A 12329-nucleotide genomic window follows, 5' to 3' on the forward strand; every position below is an offset into this window, starting at 1 on the left:
GGCTGTTAGTAACTGATTGCGTTTAATCTGGATTATGTAGTCACTTTCTAACATTGGATTATGGATTTTTTAAAGATTTCAAATGAAGAGTTGTCTTAAATTTTCTTCAATAATGAGCAGTTTTCTACGACTTCTGTGTGTAAGTTTCATTACTTCACTTTAAATGCGATTAATAGGTTGTTTTCATTGCCTTTAAAGTGAAATAAGTGAACATCTAATTTTAGCACAAGTTTTCAGATGGATTTTCATCTGAACTTTTCAAACTTCTCACATTCATTCATTCATTTTCTTGTCGGCTTAGTCCCTTTATTAATCCCGGGTCGCCACAGCGGAATGAATCGCCAACTTATCCAGCAAGTTTTTACGCAGCGGATGCCCTTCCAGCCGCAACCCATCTCTGGGGGACATCCACACACACATTCACACACTACAGACAATTTAGCCTACCCAATTCACCTGTACCGCATATCTTTGGACTGTAGGGGAAACCGGAGCACCCGGAGGAAACCCACACGAAGGCAGGGAGAACATGCAAACTCCACAAAGAAACGCCAACTGAGTCGATGTTCGACCCAGCGACCTTCTTGCTGTGAGGCGACAGCACTACCTACTGCGCCACTGCCTCGCCTCACTTCTCACATACTGGTCGTAAATGAAAGTTAATTAATAAATTTCTCCCTTTCACTTTTCTTATTTTTATTTAAATCTTGTTTTTCACACTAAGCTTTGACTTCTGACAATATAGAATTGTTAAATGAATTTGAGTAAGAAAAGCACCTCTTGATCAATTAGAGTAGACTCTGTGAAACTTAAGCAAGTTATTAAAAATCGTTGCAGGGTTTTTGACAGGTCATAAAATTTCATCATCATGAAATTTTATAACTTATATTCCAGTCATTAAAAGATTTTTTTTTTTCTCCAAGTCATGTAACATCAGGGATTTTTGTTTCTTGGTCTAAATGTATTCATTATTGTTGCTCAAGATTAAGTTGATTCATGTGTTTTGCCTGTTGTTATGGTTATTTTATTTTTTCAGTTTATTCACGTCTTCTTGCTTTGTATTATGCTATTATTATTATTATTATTTATGTGCATATTTATATTTGCTTTTACTAAAAACAAACTTTTGTCCACCTGTCAGATTTTGGACCATATAGGGCATAGGATGTGTGATTGTATATAACTCTTTTTTTTTTTTTAGCACACTTCGTTGTTATTATTGTTCATTTATTAGTTTGCTGGAAAAACAAGACTGGTTAATTTGGAGTAGGATAACAGGATTTATGCAGATATTCCGACCTGGTGAATTGAAGCGCAGCTCGAGAACGCCTCCTGCGGCGATGATGAGAACGACTCTTGTGTGAAGCGCTCGGACCACTCGCACACTGTCACTCCATCACAACCGCCCAGACCAAAACCATGCGCTGCTGCACCGGCTGAAGTTCAAGAGTGCGAGGTATTCCTATGGAACTGTGCGGGATTCGTTAAAACAAAGGACAACATATCGCCAGCATTTTGAAATTTCATCTTCTGGTGAGTTTAACGTCAAGCGAATTTATTAGCTGGGATTCGTTTATGTGTTCTATTACAAAATAAGCGAGAGTGATGCCGTCCTCAGTTTAATAACCGGTAAAAACTGATTATATCAGCTTGGGAAAAAAAAACTGTCTATCCATCCATCTATCCATCCACCCACCCCTAACAGTTGTACTTTGTAATGTTAACTTTAATGTAAAAATGTGCAAGTCATCTTTAAAATAAAATTTTGATTAAGATGTTGAATATAAATCCACATATATAAGGCAACAGTGTGTCAATTTAGTGAATTGTGATTGTACATATATGTTTATTTAGTGGTATTATGTATAACAGGGGTCACCAACCTTTTTGAAACCGAGAGCTACTTCTTGGGTACCAATCACTGTGAAGGGCTACCAGTTTGATCACTCCCTAAATAACAATTTTTCTCAATTTACTTTTAATTATATGTTGTTATTATTAATGATTAATGATATTCATCTATGTGAAGACACTGATCATGTTAATGATTTCTCACAATAGTTCTCAACTATGATTTAACAAGGTAAGGAACAGAAACATCAATATGCAACACTTTATTTGTCTGAAATAGTTTTAGTTTTTTATATATATATATATATATATATATATATATATATATATATATATATATATATATATATATATATATATATATCTTAATGTCATTTACATATTTTACACCAATTCAGGTGTGATTTATAAAGAATAGCTTAAAAAAATACTAGATACTGGTATGGGGTGCAATGGTGAGCTATTTTTAGAACAGGCCTGTGGGCAACTCATGTAATCCTTGTGGGCTGCCTGGTGCCCGTGGGCACCATGTTGGTGACCCCTAGTGTATAATAATAACAGTAATGTGCCTACACTCACTGTCCACTTTGTTAGGTACACCTTACTAGTACAGCGTTGGACCCCCTTTTGCCTTCAGAACTGCCTTAATCATTTATGGCATAGATTCAACAAGGTTCTGGAAATATTCCTCAGAGATTTTGGTCCATATTGACATGATACTATCACGCAGTACCTGCAGATTTGTCAGCTGCACATTCATGATGCAAATCTCGTGTTCCACCACATCTCAAGGGTGCTCTACTGGACTGAGATCTGGTGACTGTGGAGGCCATTTGAGTACAGGGAGTCATTGACATGTTCAAGAAACCAGTCTGAGATGAATCACGATTTATGACATGGCATGTTGTCCTGCTGGAAGTAGCCATCAGAAGATGGGTACACTGGTCATAAAAGGATGGACATGGTCAGCAACAATACTCAGGTAGGCTGTGGCGTTGACACAACGCTCAATTGGTAGTAATGGGCTCAAAGTGTGCCAAGAAAATATCCCCCACACCATTACACCACAACCAGCAGCCTGAACCTTTGATACAAAGCAGGATGGATCCCTGCTTTCATGTTGTGAACACCAAATTCTGACCCTACCATCCAAATATCACAGCAGAAATCAAGACTCATCACATCAGGCAAAATTTTTCACTTTTATTGACCCATTTTGATGAGCCTGTGCCAATTGTAGCCTTAGTTTCCTGTTCTTAGCTGACTGGAAAGGCACCAGGTGTGGTGTTCTGTTGCTGTAGCCCACCTACCTCAAGGCTGGACATGTTATGTGTTCAGAGATGCTCTTCTGCATACCTTGGTTGTAACAAGTGCTTATTTGAGTTACTGTTGCCTTTCTATCAGCTTGAACCAGTCTGGCTATTCTCTTCTGACCTCTGGGATCAACAAGGCATTTGCTCCCACAGAACTGCTGCTCACTAGATATTTTCTCTTTTTCTGACCATTCTCTGTAAACCCAGGAGATGGCTGTATGTGAAATCCCAGTAGATTAGCAGTTTCTAAAATACTCAGACCAGCCCGTCTGGCACAAACAACCATGCCAAATCACTTAAATCACCTTTCTTCCCCATTCAAAATGCTTGATTTGAACTGCAGCAGATTGTCTTGACCATGTCTACATGCCCAAATGCATTGAGTTGCTGCCATGTGATTGGCTGATTAGAAATTTGTTGGACAGGTGTACTTAATAAAGTGGCCGGTGAGTGTTTACTTGTACAAAATATATAACAACATTTTTGTTCAATTTCCTTATGCAAACAAATCAACTGATTAAACATTTAGGCTACTTATGCAGTTTAATGCAAACTACACAGTGAGTAATAAAGTTATATGTTAATGTAATTTCCTCACAACCACAGCTTTCACATCAACAGACTCATCTGGTCCTGACAGGCATAATTGAATTGGTTGAGCTCAGAGCTCAGATTTGACGCACAAACAGGCAGGCGGATGTTCATACAGCACATTTGCTATAATACTCATTACTGCTTTTCTCTGTTTTCTCTCTCTCATTTCCCCTTTTATTCAGTGTCCAGGAAGGTCAGCACCATTTAGAGAGGATGCTTTTCTCTAATGCTGATGCTCGCCCTGTATTAAAGTCAGGTGAAGGTAGGGTGCTTCACCATCAGTGGTTGCCCTCACCGGCTCTTTGTTGTGCTTGTGGGCTGTGCATCATGTTGGCAGGCATTAACATCACCCTAGTGGGCGCTCTTACATTCACCAAAGTCCTCCCCTTAAGCAACCCTCCCATCTTCATTGGACCCATCCTCCTTTTGATGGCTTTTTCATTTTTCGTTATGTGTTGCATCTTCAGTCGACGGCACACCAGAAAAACTTCTCGCAAGTCTACTAGACGGGACCACTGGCCATTAATGAGGAGGGGTGAAGCCGTTTTTGAGATGGAGACCAGCGAACCCACTCTGCAAGACACCACAGCCATTCAGCTCAGTCCAACAAACTCTCCAAGCTCCTCCCACCGATGTAGCCCCACCCACGCTCCTGTCAGCCATCTCCAGCCTTCAGAAACCTAGGAGAATGATATTAATTGAACTCTGCAGTTCTCATAGGTTCATGCTCCTATTTGGAGAATGTCGTGTGGAATTAAAGTCTCTGAACAGCAAACATTCACGGTCACACCAAGCTCTAAAAATACAATGTTTCTTAGTATGCATGAGCAGACTTGAAATGGAGCACTTTGGGATCATGGATTATTTGATTGTGGCAGTAATGAATTCAACTTGTGCCGTCAGCTCACAGGGTCAGCTTGACCTTTGGAAGAAGTCTCTGGTGTTGAAATAAAAAAAAAAAAACATAATTTCATCATCTCATCCTCAGAATGGTAAGGAAGGAAACTAGATAATACATCAATTTGGAAGCGTTTAATCTAGCTCTTCGGATAAATCAGATCAAATTGACACAGTTGAAGTTAGTCTTTAGAAACAGAAAATCTTAAACATTTTTGGCCTGAAATGGATGAATTCAGTTCAAGGCTGTAGCGAAAAGTACTTTTGTACCATTTTAAAGTTTAAAGAGACCCTATTTTGCATCATAAAATGTCATATTTTTGGTTTTGGGGGTCTCCAACAACAGACTGACTTGCATGCAAGGTCAATAAACACTTTCATTTTCTTATAATCTGCATTTATTTTTACCTAATTATCTCAATGATTCTCATGTGATTTGTTCAGCGATTAATTGTTCCCAAACCCCTCCTTAGCGCGAAACTAATTTGCTGTGATTGGTCCGATGACCACAATCTGGCACACACAATCTAGGCAAACCATATATGGTTATGACGGATGTTAATGTTATTAACGTCTTCTTGGACATCGTCATCGATAAATTTTGATATAAATGGTTAATAAACATTGTACACAATAAACAAGAGTGTTTATTTTATTTCACAAATATTGTGATCGAGACGGGCGTATGGGGAGCGATGTTTCCGATTGCCATTCATTATTCCAGACTAAACAGTTTTCTATCAGTCATCATAGATGATGAGTCATTATTATCTGACAGAGTCATTTTAGCAGATACTCATTTGCTGGCCTTGCTAAATGATCTTAATTGGACAGGTTTAATTTGTATAATGGATTCATTTATACTGAAGGAAATAATATCAAGTTAATATAGGCAATAATACATTTTATATGTAATAAAAATATTTTTACATGTAATAAATGTAAAACACTATAGTAATATTTTACTTAAATAGTGTGTATTTGCTTATTTTTCCAATAACTTTTTAATAAATGATTTCCCACATTTAATACTGTAGTAATTTAAAGTAAGCAATATATTGTTTTTAAACCAAAATTTAGCAATAGAAACAAATTAACTATTAATAATTAATTAAACATAATATATATATATATATATATATATATATATATATATATATATATATATATATATATATATATATATAACAGCTGTGAGTTTAATAAAAGACAGTAGTTTATAATCAGATAATTGTTTAAGATAATTAATTTATAACATATATTATATTATTTATAACATTATTTATATATTATTTATATATTATTTATAACAATTAATAACATATATATATATATATATATATATATATATATATATATATATATATATATATATATATATATATATATATATATATATATATATATTGTTTAAATGATTAACTTTATTAATTCCTTTTAATGTGACACATTATTGTTTGCTTTTTATATTTTACAACAAAGTGATTTTAGCCAAGTATGATAATATTTAGATTCTAAATTAGTTTATTAAACTTAATCCTACAATTAGACGGTCTATTATGTTTTCTTTGTGTATGTGAACACGTGATTTAAGTCATAAGTGTTTAACCAATTATTTTTACTTACAGTTTTTTTTTTATTTGAGTTCAGAAACAGCAGAGATGTTAAAATGATCGTTACGATATAATAATAATGAGTGAAATGGGAAACAATAGAGTTAGTTAGTTACCATATATGGGTTGCCTAGATCGTGTGTGGTAGAGAGTGTCTGTGTGTGGAACGTGAAACGTGTGTGGTTCTGCAGTTCTGCAGCTGGATATATCTCGAGGAGGCAGGGAAGGGTTTTGCGCTCGTGCATGTTGCGCTTAATTTCATGTTAATTCGGATTTACAAAGAGAATATGCGCAGGATTCCGCATACGCAGTGTTTCATACATCTTAATTGTTTACTGCGTACGCACATTTACAGCTTTTTGGGTACGCAATGTTTTACATGAGACCCCAGCATATTACTCTATTCTTAATGCTAACCCTAAGTAATAACAACAACACACATTCAGTATTAATCCTCACAGTGGCAAAAGTTGAAGTATATTAGCAAACTATTATAGCAAAGACAAACGAAAGAGGATCGCAAGTTCAGAAGCGCATTTAAATCAGTAAAGGAAGAAGCAAGCGTCACATTTTCAACATGGTTTTGGACACAATATGTGAACAGCCCATAAATATTCAATCTGAGAGATGCATTGCAAGCACGGATCTATAATAGATATAGTGGTTACAAGCCTCGCGGAGCGATTACAAGTTACAACACACAAGAAAATACAGATTTTACAAACTATACAAAACGAAGCAAATATTTTAATTACACTAACATGTTATAATCTGGAGGAAGAAGAAAGTGGTTCATATGAATTGTTATAGTTACTGACAAAGTCCCATATAGTCTCTGCTGCTCCTTAGAAACAAATTCAACAAATCCTGTGTTGCAGCTTAGGTTATTGTATAAATCATCAGAAAACTGACAGGAACAAACACAGCACTAGGTTGGCTATACTGTGGTATTGTTTTGAAAATGAACTTTAACCCTTTATTTCCCGCAGCCGAATCTCCATCTGTCGGTAGTCATCTCTGCGTCATGATCAGTCCTGTGAACCCCTGCGCTCTGCTAGAGTCTGAAGGGAAAGGCAAGTTCACGTTTTACCGGATCCTACTACATGTTTGTTGATGTACCGTATTGATGTTGACACGTTCAGGCAAAAGATCCAAACCCAATACAATTCATTTATTTGACTCTGAGTCGACTATTTTGTTAAAGAATCAATACTTGTAAACACTGTGCACTTTCAGCTCATTTAAAGCTTAGCTGGATGTTTTCATTCACGTAGTGTTACACACTGCATGAAAGCTTATTTTCAAAAACCCTTATTAGGGGCTCTTTAACATATTTACATCAGTCCTCAAATCCATCTTTTTGTGTGTGTATGTCACATTTAAACAATTTGAATAGTTCAGATGCAAAAACCTCTAAATGCCATCTGAAATTTTCTAAAATTAACTTTTTTTTTTTTAATCAGGCTCCTGTGTGTAGGTTTGCAAGTTCCCTTTTATGGCAAAAAATAAGTTATTTTCTTAGTCTTCAAAGTGAAATACCTCAACATAATCAAAGAAGGCAGAGAATAACCCTAATTGTCTTTGGAAATTTCAGATGGCACTGGTTTTTGCATCTACACTTTATGCTGTTGAACTGTAATGGTTAAATGTGACTGATTGTGTTGTTGTTTATACAGTAAGTGCCATGTAATGAAAATCTGAATATATCAAGGCATAGCTGAATAATAAGAGTTCAGCATAGACTTTTAACTGTGAATCTCAAACAAAAGTGTTTCATGTAAATTCTGTAAATACAATATTCTGGTAGAAAAACAGGCCAATCAGAACAAACACAGACTCAGACAGTCCACACAAGATCATTAATATGCATGCCCCAGAAAGCGCTGTATTGGCCAAGTTTTATTACACAAGTACACAAGTAAGATTAAAACAATGATCATTGTTTCCCCTTTATTTTTAAGTTTATCTAATTATGTTGGACTCTTATTTTGAAAACAGGACAGGCTTTAAGTTCTATGAAGCAGGCAAACATGACAATGAAGTGTCTAACATTGTGAAATTTGCAGTGTGTTGGTAATATGCTAGAAAACACATGTAAATGACTGAATACAAGTGTTTAATAACACATTTTATCATTTTTCTGAAGTGAAAGGATGCCAAAAAACTCAAAACTCCTCTGATTATGCAGAAATTGATATTAATTACTGTATACATACATTAATATTCTAAGATTTAATGCTAAATAACCTTTTTTTGGCTCCTTTAGTATAGCATACATTTGATTTAGCCTATATTTCATCCTCAAAACAACTCAAGAGCAAAATAGCTTACTCACTTACTTCTTCCAGAGAATAGAAGTTAGATTGTTTCCCATTTGTGTATAGAGTGCATCATGTACTGTGTGCATGTGTGTGTGTGTGTGTGTGTGTGTGTGTGTGTGTGTGTGTTTGTGTGTGTGTGTGTGTGTGTGTGTGAGAGAGAGAGAGAGAGAGAGAGAGAGAGAGAGAGAGAGAGAGAGAGAGAGAGAAAGAATTAAGCACTGACATTAGCTGTTCATTAATATTCATGACCCTTCCAAATATGGTCAAAACCATCCAAATAATATTAGGGTCAATTCTTTGTGTTAAAAATTGACCAGTTAAAATATATCCTGGAGATTTTATGCACGCACCTAAGCAACAAACCTATGTAAATATCAATTTAATATATTGTATCAATGCATTCGGGCATCTTTAAAAAAGAGTGATTGATGTTAACTGTGGTATTATACTTATGATTATTAACTATTCCTTTTAGGATCAGCTAAAGAAGACTTTTATCAGTGTTATTAAATCATTGGTGTTTTAAAAGATTAAGTGATGTAGTAGTATGACAAATACCATAACTGTTAAAATAAATGAAATGAGCAAAATATAATGATGCAAGTTACTTTACACAGAGAAGTCTGAACTGACTTGAGCTGAAAAACATGACATCCTTGCATTATTGATGTTATTTTCTCGTTATTAATGTGAAGCTGCTTTGAAAGTGCTATATATTGATTTGACAATATTTCATATCAGCCCAGATATATCATAAATCTGTTTAAATAGATAACATATGTTAATACTGTGTAAAATTTGTTGTGTCGTGTAACATATTAATAATAAATAAAAAAAAACTTGCTCACTAATGTGTCTCCAAATTTGTGCCAGTTTGCTTTTGCTTTATTTACTTTACTTTCTTATTGCTCATGAGAAGGCTATTGCTGTGATCTCAATCTATGTGAGTTTATCTTATATTATTTATTATTATTATTATTACTGTGTCTGTATTATGGCGTCACATTTAACATCATACATGAACTTTGATCACTAATCATAGGTTAATTTTATGAGATTTATAAATCTATACATTTGTACATGTTGAAAGCTGAATAAATACACCTACCAATGATGTATGATTTGTTTTAATGGGAAAATATGCCAATTTTGAAAATCTGAAGGTTTAAAAAAATGAAACACTGAGAAAATTGTATTTAACGTTGTGCTAATTAAGTTCTTAGCAATGCCGTTAACGTTTAAAAAAAGTAGGTTTTGCTGTATTTACAACAGGAAATTTACAAAATATCCATATGGAACATGACCTTTAATATTCCAAATATTTTGAATAATTTTGACAGTTTTTTGGCTGTTGCTCATGCAACATTAGACTGGTTTTGTGGTACATGATCAAATATGTTCATCCTGTCTTTTATAAGACTAATTGTGGTTATTGTATTGTATGATTCTGATTTGTGGCATCAAAAGCTAAATTTGACCTGATGATTTGTATTGTATGATTCTCATTTGTGGCATCAAAAGCTAAATTTGACCAGATATGCTTTTCTAAAAAAGTCCTGAACACAATGTACTTGCTCATCTACAATTTGTTCCTCCTCATAATACAGAGGACAAAAAAACCCCACACCTAACAACCATACTATTGTAAAAATAAAAAGAGCAACAGATCCGAGAGTGATTGACCAAACCAACCTGAGCAAATTGCATGCATATCACACAGAACAAAGAAATCTGTTATCGTACAGGCAGTGCTAGAAACAGCCCCAATGTGTTTGTTCAGTTGCACTGCTGCACCATCTGTGCACACAAAACTATTACTGCTGAACCTTCAGTATGGGCATCAGGGTACAATCAGTGAAGCAGACTTTGCATGTGTGCACTTCATCTTATGACTAAAGCTGGCCGATTAATAGTCACCATCACAGTCACCACTGATCATACCTGCAATTGTCATAAATTTCAAGGAAGCACTGTTCTGTGATCAGTAGTAAATCTCCTCCAAACTCTAGAGGGAGCTCACTTTTGAAAACTCTAAATAGCCATGAAGAAACAATCTAGGAAATCCCAACAGTGTTGCATATAAACAGAAGCTTTAACAGCTTTTATTAATTCAGTGTCACCAGTAATCTCATGACAAGGGAATTATTTATTTTAAACACTGGACTGAAGGTATGAAGAGAGTTTGGAGTAAAAGTATTATTTTTATATGTGATATTTTCATGTTCAATATTTGCTACACTGAGCCGTAGTTCATTTGGAAGTGATATAAACAACTATATTGATCTCAGTATCGTCTGATTAAACTGATTTTGATTTTAAATGCCTGATTTTCCATAGCTTGTCAGTCTCTGTAGTAAACGCTGCACCATCTGACAGTACATGCTGGGGGTTTACTAGAACTAGATGGGTTATGTGCACACACAGACGTTTAATTTTCAGCCAGGCAGCCCAAGGGCTTCTAGTGAATTGTCTTTCCATTACAGAATGTCATGTTTAAGATCTGATTTCTTTAAAAAAAATCTGTGGTCTTCAATGCCTGTTAGATTTACGATATGAAGTGGGTCTCAGATCAGACAAGAAGCACTGCATTAAATTCCATTTTCCCTCGCCATGTCTTTAAAATATGACAGTTTATTTTACCCCAGTATTTTCAATGGAATTTCTGCGCTAGCCTGTTGCTACTGATGGTGCTAGTGGTTACAACGATCTTTCATCTCGTTTTACGCTTGAAAAACTAAACGAATGCTGAAGTTTATTTAACGGAATGTACTGTATTTACAATACAACTTTCATGCTGTCTAAACAACCTTGTAAAATTGAAAATAGTCACATTAAGCTTTCACCGGAAGTTTACAGTTGGCTTTAAAACTCTATAGCTGTGCATAGAGCCCATTCACTGACAAATCATCCAGCCCTATTTGTTGACAGCCAAATTATAGCAGAACTTTTGTAGCTGTATATAAATATATAAAAACGGAAAATATGGGTTTTAAAGCAACACAGGTTCTTTGGAAATACTTGCTTTACGATTTTGTGAAACTTTGAAAAAACTATTGGTTGGGTTTATTGAAGGGATTGAGCCTTACACATACATGGTAAAAATGCTGGGATCAAATTTACGAAAATTTACAAATTTAAGTGGATTAAACATAAAATAATTAAGTATTAATGATAATAGTAATTAAAAAAAAAAAACCTTAAGAATTGTGCTGTTTCAACTCGTTTTAAATAAGTAGTTCGAATAAGCAGCATTCATTTTTAAATGTATTTCCAATGAGCCTGGCTTGCTCTACAAAGTAATGGTGCTAAATAGATCCCTTTCTCCACATTTCCATAAAGAGTTATCATTTGAAAGTGTAAAAAAAGATTTTTTGTGTGTCCATTTACTTAAAAAATGGAGGCAACTGTTTGCATCAGCTTTTTGAGAATTTTAAATAATTTTATTTTAGCTTGTCCTCTAATACTTTGCATGTTTTCAACTTGCACTTTTAAGTACCGTCAACTCAATTTGATTAGTTTACAACTTATACACGGTAAAACCCAAAAAGTTAAGGTAACAAACTGTTTGAGGAAACCGATTGCAACAAACCATTTAAGTTTAAAAACGAATCCTAATGAGTACTTTAAACTTAATCCATTTGATTAAACGAAGCAGTTTGAGCACAGTAAAACCCAATAAATGAAGAGAACTCAAACCAATTAAGTACTGTAAACCCCAGTAAGTTAATGCAACTCAAACC

General features: G+C 34.8%; 1 long non-coding RNA gene across 1 annotated transcript; it reads left to right on the forward strand.

Annotated features, from left to right (window-relative positions):
* Positions 1-1254: 1254 nt before the first annotated feature.
* LOC141376565 (uncharacterized) lies at positions 1255-9449 on the forward strand. The gene is made up of 4 exons (XR_012387073.1): positions 1255-1533; positions 3941-4020; positions 4226-4750; positions 7258-9449. It is a non-coding gene; the product is annotated as an uncharacterized lncRNA (long non-coding RNA).
* Positions 9450-12329: the final 2880 nt, after the last annotated feature.

The sequence above is a fragment of the Danio rerio genome, chromosome 11 (assembly GCF_049306965.1).
Source record: "Danio rerio strain Tuebingen ecotype United States chromosome 11, GRCz12tu, whole genome shotgun sequence".
NCBI lineage: Eukaryota > Metazoa > Chordata > Actinopteri > Cypriniformes > Danionidae > Danio > Danio rerio.